The sequence below is a fragment of the Hordeum vulgare genome, chromosome 2H, assembly GCF_904849725.1.
Source record: "Hordeum vulgare subsp. vulgare chromosome 2H, MorexV3_pseudomolecules_assembly, whole genome shotgun sequence".
Lineage (NCBI taxonomy): Eukaryota > Viridiplantae > Streptophyta > Magnoliopsida > Poales > Poaceae > Hordeum > Hordeum vulgare.
Genome location: NC_058519.1, coordinates 169842037 through 169862106, shown reverse-complemented (window position 1 = coordinate 169862106; position 20070 = coordinate 169842037). Strand labels below are relative to the sequence as shown.

The following is a 20070-nucleotide window of genomic DNA, read 5'->3' as shown; positions in this document are numbered from 1 at the left end:
GCTTTCCAAGGAGAATCTACACTCCATAATGTTTTCCACCAAAATATTTGTCTTTCTTCTAGAAAAGAATAATCGACGAAGGAAAAAAAGGAAATAGGATGCCCCACTTTTTTAAACTTTGGTCATTTCCTGCAGAAAAGGAACGATAACTTGGACTCACATACACTGAAATAAAAGGTATGAAGGTGACAAAAGCTCTGAAGGACAAGGCCATTGCCGAGGTATAATTTGCTTCATGAGTGAGTTTCCTTGAGTCATTTACAAGTTAACTTGCGCTCTTTTTCTTCCGAGCTTAAGATAACTTTGTGCGCTGCAAATTGGATGCAAACTGGACTTAACTTTACCTGGTGGCTGCATTCAGCTGAGCAAGGAATTGAAGAAACACGACGAGAGGTTGACCATCCTAGAGAAGTAGCTTCAGTAGAAGGTTGCTTAGTGCTTACTTACCTAGCTCATTTGGTTTGACATCACATCAACTACCTCTATTCTTCTTCTTTTTTTGGTTACATGACGGGTAAATTAGATCTGATATGATAGAATCTGGATGTGAGAAGGTTATGCAATGAGCGCAAGGAAGTGTTGTGTGCACCATTCGTCGTTGAGGAATCGCTCAGGAGGATCCACTCGGCCCACAGAGAAGAGGAAGTGGTTCCCTTTGATGCCATCATAGGGCCCTTGGAGTGTGACATCAAGAAGTACAAGTATGAGGTGCAGAAATGTGAAGTTTGATTCGGCGCCATTTGAGCAGAGTGAGTAACAAGGCCTGCATAGTTGCATATCATGCTTACGTGTTGCTGCTCGTTTGGTTCTTGCCAGATTGCGGTCCTCCGGGACGACAAGAAGGTGCTCGAACGACACCTGAAGATCAATGAGGCGGCGTTTGTTGAGGCTGGGGACATTCTGCGCAACGCACTCAAGAGAGTGCTGATCATAGAGGATGTCCAGAACCGGGATATTGAGTTGAAGAAACAGAAGATTACACAAGATTAGGTATGCCACATATACATGTGTTCATAATTTTTTTCCTTTTAAATCTCATTAATGAATAAGTGTATCAGAAGATAACACAGGACTCCTTTGGTTAAATCAATGCATATAGAAAACATATATGCTAGCGAAAAAATTGCACATTGTCATAACCTTGCTCCAATATGAAGTAACATGAGTAGAAAACAGATATAATCTTGACTGATTTGTGCATTAGGAGAAGACAAATAGATATGCCATATCCAATTGTCCAGAAGAATTTACATGCTCATGTGGGAAAAGAATAAAGACACAACACATTTTCGCAGTTTCCTAATTAAACATATAGGTGGCTTATCTGTATAATCCAAATTGGTATTGCTTGAGAGTGAAATTTGGGGACAGGATCTACAATACTCTGCATAAATGTGATATGTCTTGTGCCTCATTTGCACATAAGGGTAAGAAAACTATTTAAAGCACAAATCCTAGTAACCTACGGATTATAACAATTAACCCATACTAAACAAAACATGTCGATGCATTATCAACAGCTACAATGAGAACTACACAATCATTACATTTCCAAAAAGGGTTGAGATCATGTTGTTTTTGAAAGTTTAATGTCCAAGTCCACACTGCGAAAGACATAGAGAACTCACTTCAGTTTGTAGCAGAAGCCCAATAACTTAGAATCGTCAACCTACATATATCAAAAACAAAGCAAGAGAAATGCTTTTGTGATTTGAAAAACTGATATCCTATAAAAGAAACAACACAAGTTGAACCAAATCATTGGTTCGGTTAAGAAATCAGCAAACACATAACACTCGCATTGGTTTGCCATGAACCGAGGTATTGAAAGAGGTACTATTCCTCTTTACTTTTACCTTTTCCTTTCTAGAATGAAATAATCCTGGTCTAGACATTTTTTGAACCTACTTCGACGAAGGACGCAACTCCTTATATCATATACACAAAGTTGAACCTATAATATATTGGAAACTTAAATAAGGCACGAAAGATAATATAGAAGACATGTATCAACTATTAGAATAGAAAACTGAGCAGCTCGGTGCAGGACACCATATCACTTTAACATGTGACGAAACAATAAACACAACTAAAATAAACAGTAAATCATAATCACCTGAAGTTGCATTTTTTTCTTATAGGTGGCAGATAAAATATCAAGATTTAGTACTCCATAACAGATTTCGTACTTAGAAGAAAATACCAAATGCATGTATCGGATAATGTACAAAAAAACTATGGTATGTGTAAAACTAAAATGTCCATTTAGATGTTTCAAGCTAATAATAATAATGTGTATAGATCGTATACAACAAAAGTACTACCTCCGTTTGGCATCCTATTCGGAACTATTGCTGTACAACAGAACTTCAAAGCAGAAGACATGTTTTCATTTATCGTCTATGTTTGGATGCATCATGTTTAATACATACTGCAAAAATATATTTCCCAGGTCTTCACTTGATCCATACTGAGTGAAATTACCAAGGTCTTCACATGATTCCATTTCACCAATAGCTACAAGAAAATAGTTATATTGTCTTGCGAAAGCATGAGAAATAAATCTTGTTGAATGAATAAAACACATACCAACAATCAACTACATAAATGCAGGTTTTGAGTGGAAAACTAAAACACAAATAAATTATTATTTTTCTAGTACAGGGATGGAGAGAACATTCCAAGGGGAAGAAAGTCGGAGCCTTCGCATCGAAGATGCATTACCTGTGATTGGAAATTTGGATATGTTACCAAAATCAGAATGATCAAAATTATCCAAAAGAAGGTATTTTTACTGTCAAAGTAATTCTAGTACAGGGATGGAGAGAACATTCCAAGGGGAAGAAAGTCGGAGCCTTCGCATCGAAGATGCATTACCTGCGATTGGAAATCTGGATATGTTTGCAAAAACAGAATAATCAAAATGATCCAAATGAAGGTATTTTTACTGTCAAAGTAATGATACACATATGTTGTGACCATGGAAGTTAATGGTGAAAGGTCCTCATCGATGTAATGTGTAAGAAGATCAATACACATCGAGAGCAAAATAATTATGTTGCATAAACAGCAGAAATAATATAGCATCCTGAAGTAAATATATCGACCTTAGTTAGTAGCATTACTCACTTGATTGCAGCCTTAATCTTCTCATATGTGGATGCATTCCCAAGTATAAGGGTGAGATCAAGAACTCAAACATTGAGAGTGGGAACATGGAATTCCATTCAATTTTCCTTCAAGTTCTAGAAGTACCTTACAAACAGACTGCAAGAATGCAAGAAATCAAGTAGTTAAATACACATATAAAACCACAAGTGAAAATGTAAGCTTAGCGCAAACTAAAAAATGATCATCCAATATACAATGTGAGATGCATAAAAGTCAAAACAAAAAAATGTTGATATCATCTTAGAGTACTGTACACAAATTACAAGAAAAGGCTAGATGGATTTTACTAACCTTTGCAACAACAGTACTGCTAGGAACGATTTTGAACCTGGTACCCTTCCACCTCTCCAGTTCTTGCTCGAGAGACCATCAACGGTCTTCTGGTTTGTTATAAATTCAAATTTCATACGGATATAACCTCACAAAGATAGACACACCAAGTGTTTGCCTAGAACCTCAAACGAGTGTAATGTTTACCCATTATGGCATGAACAATGGTCGTCAAACCATCAATGCTGCCAAACCTTTCATTGATAACCAGAAAGAAACTATGACAATTTTTTACAATGGCAAAATTCAGGTCGAGCAGTAGAATGTAACATCCCAAATTTCCTAATTTGGAATGTCTTACACTTGTAGCTAAGCATCTATGCATTTTGATTTTAATAAAGGTGGCATTTGCATTTCTTTCGATTTTTGCTTTGCATTGTATTTTTCTTCACTCACGAAATGCAAGGAATATTATCTTGCCAAGCAAGAAAAAGAGAGGAGGAACATGACCCTCCAAGCGAGGGGTAATTCTTTGAAATATTTGAACCATAAAACCCAAGGGGTTGTTTGAAAAATATTTGCAAAAAGTAAATAAACCAATTTAGGGATTTTTTGAAAAACATTTTTTCTCAAGTATTTATTTTGGCCGTGGAAAAATGTCCATCTTATTGGATTTATTTTTCTGATAATTTTGATATATAATACCCCTATATTCCGAGTATATCCTATTTCCTTTTATACGTTTTTATTTCCTTTTTTCAAAAAAGGAATGAAATCTTTTTATTAGGAAACTTCCGCTCGTCCATTAATGCAAATCGGATCCAGCTTAGACCCCGTCACCCTAACCTCGCGCCACTTTCCTTCCTGGCCATGGCCGGCGCCCAGGGGAAGTTTCCTCCCCCCGATCTCCGGATTGCCTTCCTCCCCGCGCCTCCCTGGCCCCTATAAGTACCCCCACCCTGGTCGCACCCCATTCCCCTCGCCCCAGCCTCGTTTCGCCGCCTCGTCACCCCCGTGCAGAGCTCGTCGGAGCCGAGCTCCACGAGAATCCCAGCGCCCTTGCCGCGCCTCCCCGCGCCTCTTGCCGTCGCCAGGAGCCTCCTCCACCCCACCGCACTCCCTTCCCCCAACCCCGAGCTCCACCACCTCCAAACCCCACGCCGACATCACCTCTGGCCGGCCAACCTCCCCGCCACGGTGAGGTCTCTTTCCCCCTTCTATTTTTTTTTCTTTTCTTTCCCACCGTACGATCTACGGCATACGATGTAGATTAGAAAGGGACTTACCCCTTCGGTTCCTTAAAAGAATCATCCGGTCGGTTAATTTATTTACTTAGCCGAAGCATTTTTTTACATATCGGCCATTTGTTAGATTAGCTCTAGCAGCGCACAGGTCTAGACCAATCAGAGCATGCCACGTCACCGTTCCCTTTTCTATTTTAAATCTGTAACAGAAATAGTTCACAAATTTTACGTAGTTTCTGAAAATATAAAATTTTACTATGTTTGAATTTATAAATTTTGAGTTAAAACATATTTAATTCAAATCTTATTTTGTGAGTACCGGGAGTTTAAAAATAGATTTTTAATTGATTCTTTTTGCTACTGATCACTAGTGATCTTATTTATCAGTAGGTTAAGTTTCAGAATTTTTAAGATATCTTATCTTGGGGTTTTCACCAAAATAGATTCTGATTTGGTTATGGAAAGACAATTTTACTCCTTGTGCTATAACTATTCCTTATTACATGCTTTATTTTGATTACTTCTCATTGTGGTGCTTATTGTGTGAATTTGTTTGTGTCGATAGATCACCCGAAGTGCGAATCTTGTTATCTAGAAGCGTTCGAGTTCGACAGTCATCAGCAAGCCAAGTCACGTTGATCATATTTCCAATGTTTTATACGCATTGTAGATCAACCTTTCTTCACCTATTGCATTCTAAGTAGGAACTCGAAAAATTGGTTCTTGATGTAGTATCATGTGGTAGGCACCCATCACCCTTGTTACTTGGCCCGGGACGATACATGTTATTTTGCTATGCTTAAGTAGACGGGGTTTTGGTTGAGAGTCTATCACGAGTGTTGTGCGAAATTTTTAATAATCAAGACCGGATATGTCAAGACTTTCGAGACCTCGTGATGTAATGCAACTCTGGGTGAAGGACGGTTTAGATGGGCTCCCTGGGATAAACCAGCGGAGGACCCGGGATGCATGGAGAAGCGTCATGACATTTTCCGGAAAGCTTCACCCAGGCACGAAGAGATGGATGGATGCTTCAAGACCCAAGGATTACCTGCACAGCCACAAGTCATTATGGGCTCTGGCTTGGTTGGACAACACGGCGACTCTTGGCGGGCGGTGCTACGAGAAGAAGAAGAACCGTAGGATTGGATGGGCACCGACAAAGTCTCAGAGGAACCCGTTGAAAGACCATGTTTTGATCATCCGGTCCTCAAACACTCTGTAGTGCGAGGACATTCAACGGAGGCGATCAAATCTTGTGGGGAACGTGTGCAAAACTCTGCAGAGTACCCAAACCTAATCGATTAGCCGTGTCCACAGTCATGAACAACTTGAGCCGAAGGAACTGAAACTATCTGGAATTCTCAACACAATTAATAATGATGTTGGTATTATTGACAACTTGGGTACGAGAATTGGTTGGTGGAACCATCTCGTTAACAACGAACAATGTAGTAATATTTTGCTTTCAGCCCTTCCTTGTTGTAGGAGAAAACTTTGTTTTCCGCTAAAAACTTACAAGCCCCACCTGCCATATATGCATGTAGTATAGATGATACTTTTCACCTATCTCTTTTGTGACTTGCCGGCATATTCAATATGCTGACCTACACGGCTGCAACGTGTCATATTGCGGAGTACTTTTCCTACCAGGAGTGAGGTCACGATCTACGCTCCGTGATATGCCCTGGAGTCAGATGGACTCTACTACTTTTGAAGCTTCCGCTAGTCTTCATTTAGTTATCTCATGAGTTTGGCCTTCAGCCTCTTTATTGTAATCTTTATTGTAATAAAGTACTCGATATGAGAGCCGATTAATAAAGTTGTGTGATTGAACTCTCGATATATACATTGATGTATTGTGTGTGTACCAGCATGATCTTGGGATGGTACAGAAACACCAGAGACTTGGCCATTTCAGGTTGGGTCGCTACAGATATGGTATCAGAGCACACGCTGACCGTAGGACGTAACCTCTAGGATTGGAAAAGCCTTAGGAAGAAACTATTTTATTATATCTTTAAATCTTCTATATGTTCTCTTCTGCTCATTTCTGACTTCTCTCCGATCTTCCAATATTTTCTAGATGGCCACCTTCATCCCCGTTAAGATCACGGAGTTTTGCCAGCCCGACGCCTCAATGCCCTTCGGAAAGGAGCTGGTGCAGATCACCAAGGACTTAAGGATTGCTCTACCAACCATCACCAAGAAGCCTACCTCGTCTTACCCGGAAGATACACGCTACAGGATTGAGGTGCACATCCTCGGAAGAACTTTTGAGATGCGCACAGAACATGTGGTGTTCAAGTTCATCGCACCCAGCTGGATTCTCGGCAGGGACATAGCGGTTCACTGTGCACTCAGAAGAATCAAGGAGGAGTACAGAGGTTGTCCCATCTCACCGGACTTATTCACGGTCTCTCGGAGAGGAGCTGATGGAGAAGTCATTCTGACCAAGACTGAAGACGCTCTCCTGTCCTATGCCCAGACCATGGAGGCACATATCAGAACTCTAGAGATTCGTGTTGGCAAGGACACGAAGAGGATCAAGCAACTGTCGCTCCGCGAACTCGAACTCGAAGACGAAGCCCGAGAAGCCAACTACGAGCACGAATTGGAGGTGAAGGACTTCTTGGAGAGGATCGAGAAGCTGAAGGTCGCGTCGCATATCTGGAGGAAAATTGGACATGGGCGGGAACCTTCACCCTAAAGGAGACGTAGACACCTTGATCAGCAATGAGGAGGACTACGAAGCAAGATCTACCAACGGACCCACCACCATTCTTTTTTGAGGAGGACACATAGACAAGTCCACTGATACGTCTCCGTCGTATCTACTTTTCCGAACTCTTTTGCCCTTGTTTTGGACTCTAATTTGCATGATTTGAATGGAACTAACCCGGAGTGACGTTGTTTTCAGCAGAATTGCCATGGTGTTGTTTTTGTGCAGAAATAAAAGTTCTCGTAATGTCCTGAAAATTTACGGAGATTTTTTCTGGAATAAAAGAAAAATACCTGCGCAAAGATCCACCGGAGGGGGTGTGCGAGTGGGCCACAAGCCCATAGGCCGCGGACACCCCCTATGGCTGCACCGTGCAGGCTTGTGGGGCCCACGTGGCACCACTGACCCCAATCTCAGCTCTACATCTTCCATTTCGCCTGGAAAAAAATCAGAGAGAAGGTTGCATCGCGTTTTGCGATACGGAGGCGCCGCCACATCCTATTCTTCATCTGGAGGGCAGATCTGGAGTCCGTTTCGGGCTCCGGAGAGGGGAAATTGTCGCCATCGTCATCATCAACCTTTCTCCATCGACAATTCCATGATGATCTTCATCGTTCGTGAGTAATCTCATTGTAGGCTCGCTGGACGGTGATGAGTTGGATGAGATCTATCATGTAATCGAGTTAGTTTTTTACGGGGATTGATCCCTAGTATCCACTATGTTCTAGATTGATGTTGCTACTACTTGGCTATGCTTAATGCTTGTCACTAGGGCCCGAGTGCCATGATTTCAGATCTGAACCTATTATGTCGTCGCCAATATATGTGTGTTTTAGATCTTATCTTGCAAGCTGTAGTCACCTACTATGTGCTATGACCCAACAACCCCGGAGTGACAATAGCCGGAACCACTCCCGGAGATGACCATAGTATGAGGAGTTCTTGTATTCACCGCGTGTTAATGCGTTGGTCCGGTTCTTTATTAGAAGGAGAACCTTAATATCCCGTAGTTTCCACTAGGACCCCGCTGCCGCGGGAGGAATGGACAATAGATGTCATGCAAGTTCTTTTCCCTAAGCACGTATGACTACATACGGAATACATGCCTACATTACATTGACGAATGGGAGCTAGTTACATATCTCTCCGTGTTATAGTTGTTACATGATGAATCACATCCGTCACACTCATCCATCACTGATCCTCTGCCTACGAGTCTTTTGCTACTGGTTCTCGCTACGTTACTTTGTCTAGACTTGTCCCTCGCTACAAAAGGGATTGGGCCAATTTGCTGCTGCTATTACTTGTTAGTTTGCTGCTGCTGCTACTGTTGTTCCTTGCTACTCCGCTGTTACTTGTTGCAAGACTTTGTTGGAGCCATAGCCGGGGAAGCATTCTTCTCAAGAATAATCCCCCGTCAACGTGCTGGCGCCATTGATACAACAGTTAGGAATAGTCTGCCGTCAACAGATCGTTTCTGGCACCTTTGCTATCATACTACCTTGCTACTGATACTTTGCTTGCAGACACTAATCTTTCAGGTGTGGTTGAATCTGACACATTCAGCTGCTAATACTTGAGAATATTATTTCGCTTCCCGTCTTGGCGAATCAACAAATTTGGGTTATAATACTCTACCCTCGAAAATTGCTACGATCCCATACGCTTGTGGGACATCAAGGCTTTTTCTGGCGCCGTTGCCGGGGAGGCATAGCTATATTCTCTGAGTCACTTGGGATTGACGTCTGCTGATCACTATGAGGAATCAGAAAGATCCAAGAACTAAAATCCTACCTTCCACTACGAGGAGAGGTAAGGAACTGCCATCTAGCTTTGCACTTGATTCACCTTCAGTTTTGAGTAAGTTTGCGACTGTGCTTCCTGCTAGAAATCTTGATATGTCGCATGTGCTTGATGATGCTACTTCTGCTGCACATGATGCTTATGATGCTATGCTTGATACTATGCCTGATGATGCTATGCTTGATACTATGCCTGATGATGCTATGCTTGATACTATTCCTGATGATGCTATGCCTAATATTGCTTGGCCACTAGGTGCCCTTGATGCACATATTGCTAGAGTTGCGGCTAGACGTGATGATACTTCTGAAACTGTTGATACTATTGAAGTAGAACCAGCTACTATGCTTGAATTGCCTGATATGCCTGATATGCGTTATGTTATGGAAGGAGAGATAGCTGAGGACTTTCTTGCGTGTAAGGATAGCTATGATGTTGAGAAACTTCTGCGCAAGTGGAAAGAAAAATCTCTGAACGCTAGGATGAAATACGACCCGAAGTTTGCCACTTCGCCTATCTTTGTGACCGATATGGATTATGAATTCTCTTTCGACCCTGAGTTAATCACTCTGGTCGAATCTAATCCTTTTCATGGTTATGAGTCTGAAACGGTTGTAGCCCATCTTACCAAACTGCACGATATAGCCACCCTATTCACTAGTGAGGAAAAGATCCGCCACTACTATATACTCAAGTTGTTTCCTTCCTCGCTAAAGGATGATGCTAAGACCTGGTTCACTTCTCTTGCTCCTGGTTGTGTGCGTATCCCCCGGGATATGGTCTACTACTTCTCTAAAAAATATTTCCCTGCCCATAAGAAGCAAGCTCCCTGCACGAAATATACAACTTTGCTCAAGCTGAAGAAGAGAGTCTCCCACAAGCTTGGGGGAGGCTCATCCAGCTACTGAATGCTTTGCCTGATCACCCTCTTGAGAAGAATGAGATACTTGATATCTTCTATAATGGACTTACCGATGCTTCTAAAGACCACCTAGATAGTTGTGTCGGTAGTGTTTTTAGGGAACGAACCGTAGAACAAGCGGAGATTCTGTTGAATAACATCTTGTGCAATGAGAATGCTTGGACTATTCCCGAACCACCTCCTAAGCCAACTCCGAAGAAAAGAGGTATTCTATTCCTCGGTCTTGAAGATATGCAAGAAGCCAAGAAATCTATGCGAGAGAAAGGCATTAAATCTGAAGATGTCAAAAATCTACCACCTATCGAAGAGATCCATGGTCTCGATAACTCGATACAAGTAGTAGAAGTAAATTCTCTGCATAGGTTTGATGAGAGTGATATTCCTTTTGCTAAACCTGCTAGCTTATGCATGGATGAATTTGATAACTTCGTTGTCAAACAACAGAGTTTCAATGATTATGTTAGCAGACAATTGGAAAATAATGCTCGTATGCTTAGTCATTTAAGTGCTTGTGTGGACAGAAATGTCAATGATCTTAAGCTTCTGAGAAAACATGCCTCTATGGTTACTACTTAGGTAGAACAAGTACTTAAAGCTCAGAATGACTTGCTCAGTGAGTTCAATGACAATTCCGTCAGAGTCGTCACTAGAGGCTGTAGAATGACCCAGGAACTCTGTATCCTGAGTGTCATCCGAAGAGAATTGAACAAGATTCTCAAGGAGTTAGCATTGATGCACCTAGTCATCCTAGATAGAAGAAGAAAGATGATAGGAACCTGCACGCTAGCAACCTTGTTGCTGCTACACCTGAGAGTCCAAACGATGCCTCTATCTGTGATGCTGAAACACAATATGGTGATGAACAAGAGCCTAATGATAATATCAATGGTGATGTTCATGATGATGCTCAACCTAGCAATGAAAAGGATGTGGAGATTGAACCTGGTGTTGATCTTGATAACCCACGGCCTAAGAATAAGAGATACGATAAGAATGACTTCGCTGCTAGGAAGCATGGTAAAGAAAGGGAACCATGGGTTCAGAAACACATGCCCTTTCCTGCCAAACCATCCAAGAAAAAGGATGATGAGGATTTTGAGCGCTTTGTTGAAATGGTCAGACCTGTCTTTCTGCAAATGCGTTTGACAGATATGCTCAAGATGCCTCTGTATGCTAAGTACATGAAAGATATTGTGACTAATAAGAGGAGGATACCTGATCTTGAGATCTCCGCCATGCTTGCCAATTACACCTTCAAGGGTGGAACTCCGAAGAAACTAGGTGATCCCGGTGTGCCCACTATACCTTGCTCCATTAAAGGCAACTACGTTAGAACTGCGTTATGCGACCTTGGAGCCGGTGTTAGTGTTATGCCTCTCTCTCTTTATCGTAGACATGAACTGGATAAGTTGACACCCACTGAAATCTCTCTGCAAATGGCCGACAAATCAACTGATTTCCCCATCGGCATTTGCGAGGATGTGCATGTTGTGGTTGCTAACACCATTATCTTATCAGACTTTGTTATCTTGGATATTCCCGAGGACGATGCCATGGCGGTCATCCTCGGAAGACCCTTTTTAAACACTGCAGGGGCTGTTATAGATTGCAACAAAGGCATTGTCACTTTCCATGTCAACGGTAATGAGCATACGGTGCACTTTCCGAAGAAACAATATCGAGTACATTGCATCAATGCTATCTAAAAAACATCAACGATTCTTATTGGGAGCTTTGAATGCCCTATTCCTCGTGTCAAGATGAAGTATGATTTTCTTGTTGGGGAGATACACATCCGCATTGAGGTGACCTAGTGACTATTCTAAAATGCTTTGTTCTCTTTTGCGATTCGAGAATGTTTTGTCGACGGGATTTGATCAACCTCATTGACAGATTTCTTTCGATGACCATGAGATGGATGAATCAAGGAGTCACAAACCTGTGTTCCAAGCTTTCACTTTAGGTTGCTTAGAAGAAAAATGATAGGTTTAGTTTAGCTTTCCCTGTTTCCTGTCTTAGTGTCCGGTGGAAAAGTACCCCGAAAATAAAAGTTCTCCGAACGCTGTGAAAATCAAGTATGATTTTTTCTGGATTTTTTGAAAAATACTGGGACAAAGAGTCTATCTGGGGGCCACACCAGTGGGCCACAAGCCCTAGAGGCGCAGGCACCCCCTGGCCGTGCCACCCAGGCTTGTGGGGCCCACAGGCACTCCCTCCACTCATTCTTGCTCTCATCTGCTTCTCCTACATCCAGAAAAAATCGTTTCGCAGCTCAAACATGTGTTCTTGCTCCTCTTGCTGGGATTTTTGATCTCTTTGCTCAAATCACCGTTCTTCGAACTGTTTTAGGGAAATTACTCCTTGGTAAGTGACTCCTCCATTGGTCCAATTAGTTTTTGCTCTAGTGCCTTATACTCCGCGTATTTTTGTTGCCTTGGTGATCATGTTCTTGAGCTTAGTATGCTGATTTTAGCTGGTCCCAAGTAGTTTTGATGCGTAATATGGCCTCTAGGCATTTGTTGGAGTAGTTGCTACAAGTTTACTTGAACGTTGTTCACCTTTCCTTCGGGTCACTGAAATTTTCAGAAAAGGAAGATGTTCAGGAGAAACTTTCATGGTGGTTCCTCAAGCAAGAGAGGCCCCCGTCTTGCGATTCGGGAGCCTGATCCTTACCAACCTAGGGACGCGTAGGTACAACCATGTGAATGGCCTTCTGATGAATTTATGATTGAGGCAGGTTTCAAAGATGAGTTTGATGCACTTGTTCGCAATATCGGACTTGAAGAATTCATCTCTGATAAATGTGAACAGTATGTTGCTCTCACTGCCTCTTTTGTTCGTAGATTCAAATTTTCAGCTGGCCGTGAGCCGTCGGCACTGTTTGATCTCTATGATAAATCATATACCAAGGATTTAGAGGATTTCAATAGAATTTGCAAGATACCTACGTGGGGTAGCCTCAATGATCCTCCTAAATCTTCGGTTAGAGATTTTTGCTCTGGTATTACAGTTGGAGAAACTAGAGACATTACGCAAGCTACCATGGGGAGTATTCATTTTCCTGCCTTGCACTACTTTGCCCTCTTCATAGGCAGATGCATTAATGGCAAGATTGAGCATTGTCACCTCTGCGCACCCGACATTAGTATCCTTAAGAGCGCAATGACACGTGACAAAAGCTTCAACATGGGAGCTATAATAGCAAGGAGGCTGAATAAGAATGCTATTGAAGGGATTTCTTTGGTGGGATCTATGCCACTCGCATAGAAAATTTTCTTGGAGTACCCATCCGCGAAGGAGATCCCCTGCGCCGTACAGCTTTCCTTGATCGCGTCGCTTTGACACACTACCAGTTCCTTGAGAGGGATGATGAATCCCTCCTATACCGATTGATATTTAACCGGCAGCGTGTTTTCCATATTACCCTTCATGCTCCTGCTCTCTTTGACTTTCAGATAAAACAGAGATATTACATAACCAGAGGAGAGACAGAGGAGTATGAGAGGGAGGCGAAGGCTGCTCGTCTCCTTGAGGCAGCTATTCAGGCAGTGTCTGCAGCGCTCCCGTATAACCCCGATTATGATTTTGGGTTTCGCCAGGACCATCCTTGGGAGTAGACCAAGTTAGGCCAAAAGCCTAAGCTTGGGGGAGTACGTGTTCTCACCGACTTTACATTCTTGCTTATGCTTTCACTTTGTTAGCCGGTGTTCACACTTTGCCACTGTATCATCCATGCTAGTTTATTTTCTTTTTCTCGTTTTCTTTTCGTGTGTTTGTCTAGTTTGAGAAAACCCAAAAATATTTTCTTTTTCTTCTTTTGCTTGTTGGGAGCTTTCCCGTGTAGATAGTTTTATTTTTCTTTGGGTCAAGGTAGAAGATATTGGTTACAATGTTTAGTGGCTCTTGCATGCATACCTGTTTAGCTTCCAAAGGGCCATATTACTTTGTCTTCTCCTTTGTGTTTGCCTGCAGATTCCAGCTTTAGTCCAATGCATGAGCATGCTTATTATTGTTCACATCATTCAGTCGTGCAAGTGAAAGGCAATAATGACGATATATGATGAAGTGACTTAGCCTGGAAAAGCTCGTATGAACTCGATCTATTTTGTTTTTGTAAATATGACTAGCTCATCATGCCTGATTCAGCTTTGTTGTGAGAGAAACATGTTTGCAATGACAACTTAGAGATCATAGTTGCTTATGCCATGCTTACTTAGCTAGGAGCTTATAATGGTTTGCCTTGGATGCCCACATGAATGTTGAGATGACTATGATGTAGTATGATAGGATGGTATCCTCCTTTGAATGATTCAAGTGGCTTGACTTGGCGCATGTTCACGCATGTAGTTGAAACTAAATCAACATAGCCTCTATGATGTTCATGTTCATGGTGATTTATGTCCTACTCATGCTTGCACTCAATGTTAGTTAATATCAATGCATTTTGATGACTCTTGTCGCTCTCTAGTTGGTCGCTTCCCAGTCTTTTGCTAGCCTTCACTTGTACTAAGCGGGAATACTGCTTGTGCATCCACCTCCATAAACCCAAAGTTGTTCCATATGAGTCCACCATACCTACCTATGTGCAGTATCTACCTGTCGTTCCAAGTAAATTTGCATGTGCCACTCTCTAAATCTTCAAGAAATAATCTGTTTTGCATGCCCGAACCGCTCATGTGGTAACAGGGGGCTATTGATATCTTCCATGCTAGGCGTGTTATCCTCGATATGTGTTTATTCACTATGATTCACGAGAAAGGGGCCGGTAATTGGAATTCCAAGTTCCGTGCTCAAATCGAAAAGATAATTGCAAACAAAACTCCCCCAGGATTGATGTTGGTATGGACGGTACCCGAGGATTCGGCTAGCCGTGGAGTGTGATTGATTGGTGGTGGGGGAGTCAAAAATTTACTTTTCTGTTTGGGAACTGCCTATAGCATGTGTAGCATGGAAGATGTTGAGAACTCTTAGTCATTGCGTTGACAATGAAAGCTTGTCACCCAAAATTATTATCTCTGTTTTCAAAGCTTGAGCTCTCGCACCTCTACAAATCAATGCTTCCCTCTGCGAAGGGCCTGTCTATTTATGTTCCTATTGAGTCATCCTCCTCTTACAAAAGCACCAATTAGAGAGCACCTCTGTCATTTTTATGCTTTGCTTTTAACTGTGTTGAGTATGACTATGACTGGATCTTCATTGCTTTGAATTACAATGTTTAGACAACCCTTGTTCTTTGAAGGTGCTCTGCATTTATGTTTTGCGGTCTCAGAAAGAGCTAGCGAGATACCATCTATTCGTACTGCTTCACGTTGTTTTGATTGAAGTGTTGACGTTTGAGGCTTATTATTATTTGCTCGCTAGTTGATTATGCCATTGATATGAGTTTAACATGAGACCTGGATGTCATTTGCTTATGTGGTTTGCTTGTGATGTTGCTGAAATTTTGGTTATGAGTTAGACATAGTTGCAACAACAAGATCAAACAAAGTTCGTCAAAGTGTTTGTTTTGTCTCTCTCAGTTTGTCAACTGAGTTGCTTGAGGACAAGCAAGGCTTTAAGCTTGGGGGAGTTGATACGTCTCCGTCGTATCTACTTTTCCGAACTCTTTTGCCCTTGTTTTGGACTCTAATTTGCATGATTTGAATGGAACTAACCCGGGTTGACGTTGTTTTCAGCCGAATTTCCATGGTGTTGTTCTTGTGCAGAAATAAAAGTTCTCGGAATGTCCTCAAAATTTACGGAGATTTTTTCTGGAATAAAATAAAAATGCCTACGCAAAGATCCACCGGAGGGGGCGTTCCAGTGGGCCACAAGCCCACAGGCCGCGACCACCTCCTATGGTCGCTCCGTGCAGACTTGTGGGGCCCACGTGGAACCACTGCCCCAATCTCAGCTCTATATCTTCTGTTTCGCGTGGAATAAAAATCAGAGAGAAGTTTTCATCGCGTTTTGCGATATGGAGGCGCCGCCACATCCCGTTCTTCATCTGGAGGGCAGATCTGGAGTCTGTTTCGGGCTCCGGAGAGGGGAAATCATCGCCATCGTCATCATCAACCTTTCTCCATCGACAATTCCATGATGCTCTTCATCGTTCGTGAGTAATCTCATTGTAGGCTTGCTGGACGGCGATGAGTTGGATGAGATCTATCATGTAATCGAGTTAGTTTTTGACGGGGATTGATCCCTAGTATCCACTATGTTCTAGATTGATGTTGCTACTACTTGGCTATGCTTAATGCTTGTCACTAGGGTCCGAGTGCCATGATTTCAGATCTGAACCTATTATATTGTCGCCAATATATGTGTGTTTTAGATCCTATCTTGCAAGTTGTAGTCACCTACTATGTGTTATGACCCGGCAACCCCGGAGTGACAATAGCCGGAACCACTCCCGGAGATTACCATAGCATGAGGAGTTCATGTATTCACCGCGTGTTAATGCATTGGTCCGGTTCTTTATAAAAAGGAGAACCTTAATATCCCGAAGTTTCCATTAGGACCCCGCTGCCACGGGAGGGATGGACAATAGATGGCATGCAAGTTCTTTTCCCTAAGCACGTATGACTACATACGGAATACATGCCTACATTAGATTGACGAACGGGAGCTAGTTACATATCTCTCCATGTTATAGCTGTTACATGATGATTCACATCCGTCACACTCATCCATCACCGATCCACTGCCTACAAGTCTTTTAATACTGGTTCTCGCTACGTTACTTTGTCTAGGCTTGTCCCTTGCTACAAAAGGGATTGGGCCACTTTGCTGCTGCTGTTACTTGTTACTTTGATGTTGCTGCTACTGTTGTTCCTTGCTACTCTGCTGTTACTTGTTGCAAGACTTTGTTGGAGCCGTAGCCGGGGATGCATTCTTCTCAAGAATAATCCTCCGTCAACGTGCTCGCGCCATTGATACAAGAGTTAGGAATAGTCTACCGTTAAGAGATCGTTTCTGGCACCGTTGCTATCATACTACCTTGCTACTGATACTTTGCTTGCAGCCACTAATCTTTCAAGTGTGGTTGAATCTAACACGTTCAGCTGCTAATACTTGAGAATATTCTTTCGCTTCCCATCTTGGTGAATCAACAAATTTGGGTTGAATACTCTACCCTTGAAAACTACTGCGATCCCATACGCTTGTGGGATATCATCCACCAATTTATCTTATCGTTAAACGTTTAGCCGAATGTATAGGATATCCCAACTTGTATCCCCATGATTGAACCTTTTGAGGTGATTAATGAATAAATGTGTGGCGTGATAATTGTTTGTTGCATTTCATATGGGTAGTGTAATTACTCTTTAGACCCTTGTTCTATGCTAATCCCATCCCTCTACAAACACCAGATGCCTCCAAGACGTGACCCTGCTTCAATCTTCCTACCGGAACTTGCTCAGTTGATCGAACAACAGAACACCCTGATGCAGTTGCTCATTCAGAATCAGAACAACAACAACCACCATCATCCACCCCAGGCCGACAATCTCACCCGCTTTCTGAGGTTGAACCCTCCAACTTTCTCCAACAGCCTTGAGCCCATTGTGGCAGATGATTGGCTCCGCAAGATGGAGAGAGAACTAATCACTGCTGGATTTACTGAAGATGAGAAGGTACGCTTAGCCGCGCAACAACTCGAAGGACCCGCAACTGCTTGGTCGGAGAACTACACCACCACATACCCCATTGTTGGAGTGACTTGGGAGCAGTTCAAGCAAGCCTTCCGCACCGCTCATGTCTCAGCTGGAGCCATGAGTCTGAAGAAGCGTGAGTTTCGCAACTTACGCCAGGGAACTCGCTTTGTGGCTCAGTATGTTGATGAATTCAGCATGCTTGCCCAATATGCACCCGGAGATGTGGCTGATGATGCGGCCAAGCAGGAGAAGTTCATGGAAGGACTCAAGGATGAGTTGAGCATTCAGCTGACTGTGGCCAACTTCAACAACTACCAGGAACTGGTAGATAAGGCCCTCATCTTGGAGGGGAAACAACGGCCGATGGAGAACCGCAAACGGAAGTATGGACATGGGAAGTTCAATTCTGGCGTTCAGCAGAGCCTCGTTACAACCCCTATCCAGGGAACACTGGAGCAGGAGCCGGTAAGTTTGGAGGACACGTCCAGCATAACCATCCATTACACAACCATGGAGGCCACAACCATGAAGGAAATTGGAACAACCGCAATGGTGGAAATTTCAAGAATGGTAATGGAGGTAATGGCACTCAGCACCATCTCGCTCTAGCTCACAAGGATCTGAACCATATCACCTGCTTCAAGTGCCAGAAGACGGGACACTATGCCACTGAATGTCCCCAGAACAAGAAGGGAAATGGAAACGGCAATGGCAACTCAGCAGCAAGGAACCACAATCCTTTTCCCCGAGCTCAGGTAAACCACATTGATGTTGAAGAGGTCTATGATCACCTCGATACAGTGGTTGGTAAGTTTTTGCTAAATTCACGTCCAGTATTGGTACTATTTGATTCTGGTGCAACACATTCATTTATATCAAGGGTAGTTGTGGAAAAGTATAGTTTACCAACTAGAACCCTGAGCCAGCCCATTAAGGTCAGTTCCCCAAGAGGCATGATGACAGCCGGGATAGGATGCCATACATTGAGTCTCAACATTGGGAACCATAAGTTTCCCACCGACCTCATCGTATTAGAGTCTCAGGGATTGGATGTAATCCTAGGCATGGATTGGTTGGCCAAGTATGAAGGAAATATTGATTGTGCCCTTAAGTCTATTTTGCTCACCACCCCCGAGCAAAAAACGATTAAGTACGTATCCCATCACCCGTCACAGAGTAAACGGGTAAATTCTCTCACGGGAGTAGTTCAGGAGCAAGTGCCGATTGTACAAGACTTCCCAAATGTATTTCTGGAGGAATTGCTGGGCATGCCACCGGATAGGGAGATTGAGTTCCTGATTGAGCTATTACCCGGAACAGCCCCAATATCCAAGAGACCCTATCGGATGCCCGCAAATTATTTAGAGGAAATCATGAAGCAAATTAAGGACTTGCTGGACAAGGGGTATATTTGCCCGAGTTCTTCACCTCGGGGAGCCCGAGTTCTCTTGGTTGAAAAGAAGGATAAATCCTTGAGAATGGTAGTTGATTATTGTGCGTTGAACGAGGCGACCATCAAGAACAAATGTCTCTTGCCGATGATCAACGATCTATTTGACCAGTTAGTTGGAGCCCGAGTGTTCTCCAAGATCGATCTTCGGTCCGGGTATCATCAGCAGAAAATTTGTGAACAAGATATACCCAAGAGAGCCTTCACGACAAGGTATGGTTTGTATGAGTAAACAGTCATGTCATTTGGTTTGACTAATGCTCCGGCATATTTTATGAGTATGATGAACAAGGTATTTATGGAATACTTGGACAAGTTTGTCGTGGTGTTCATCGATGCCATACTGTTATTCTCCAAGAACGAGGAAGAACACAAGGAACACTTGCGTCTAGTTTTGGAGAAACTTCGAGAGCATCAAATGTATGTGAAGTTCAGCAAATGTGAATTTTGGCTGAAGGAAGTCGGATTCCTTGGACATATTATTTCGGGAGATGGAATAGCAGTGGATCCTGCCAAGGTTGCAGCAGTCACCGAATGGGTAGCACCCACTTTAGTTAAGGAGATCCGCAGTTTCCTCAGACTTTCCGGATATTACCGGAGGTTTATCGAGAATTTCTCAAAGATTGCCAAGCCCATGACAGAGTTGTTGAAGAAAGAGTCCATGTATAATTGGACCGAGGAATGTGAAGCTTCTCGTCAAGGACTCGGAGGAGTACTCATGCAAGAAAGAAAAGTTCTATCCTATGCATCCAGACAGCTCAGAACTCATGAGTTGAATTATGCCACGCATGATTTGGAGTTCGCAGCCGTAGTACACGCACTCAAGACGTGGAAACATTTCCTTATAGGAC

At 42.8% G+C, this 20070-nt stretch overlaps 1 pseudogene; it reads right to left on the bottom strand.

Annotated features, from left to right (window-relative positions):
* Positions 1 to 3125: 3125 nt before the first annotated feature.
* LOC123426012 overlaps positions 3126 to 20070 on the bottom strand; it is a 35788-nt pseudogene continuing 18843 nt past the window's right edge.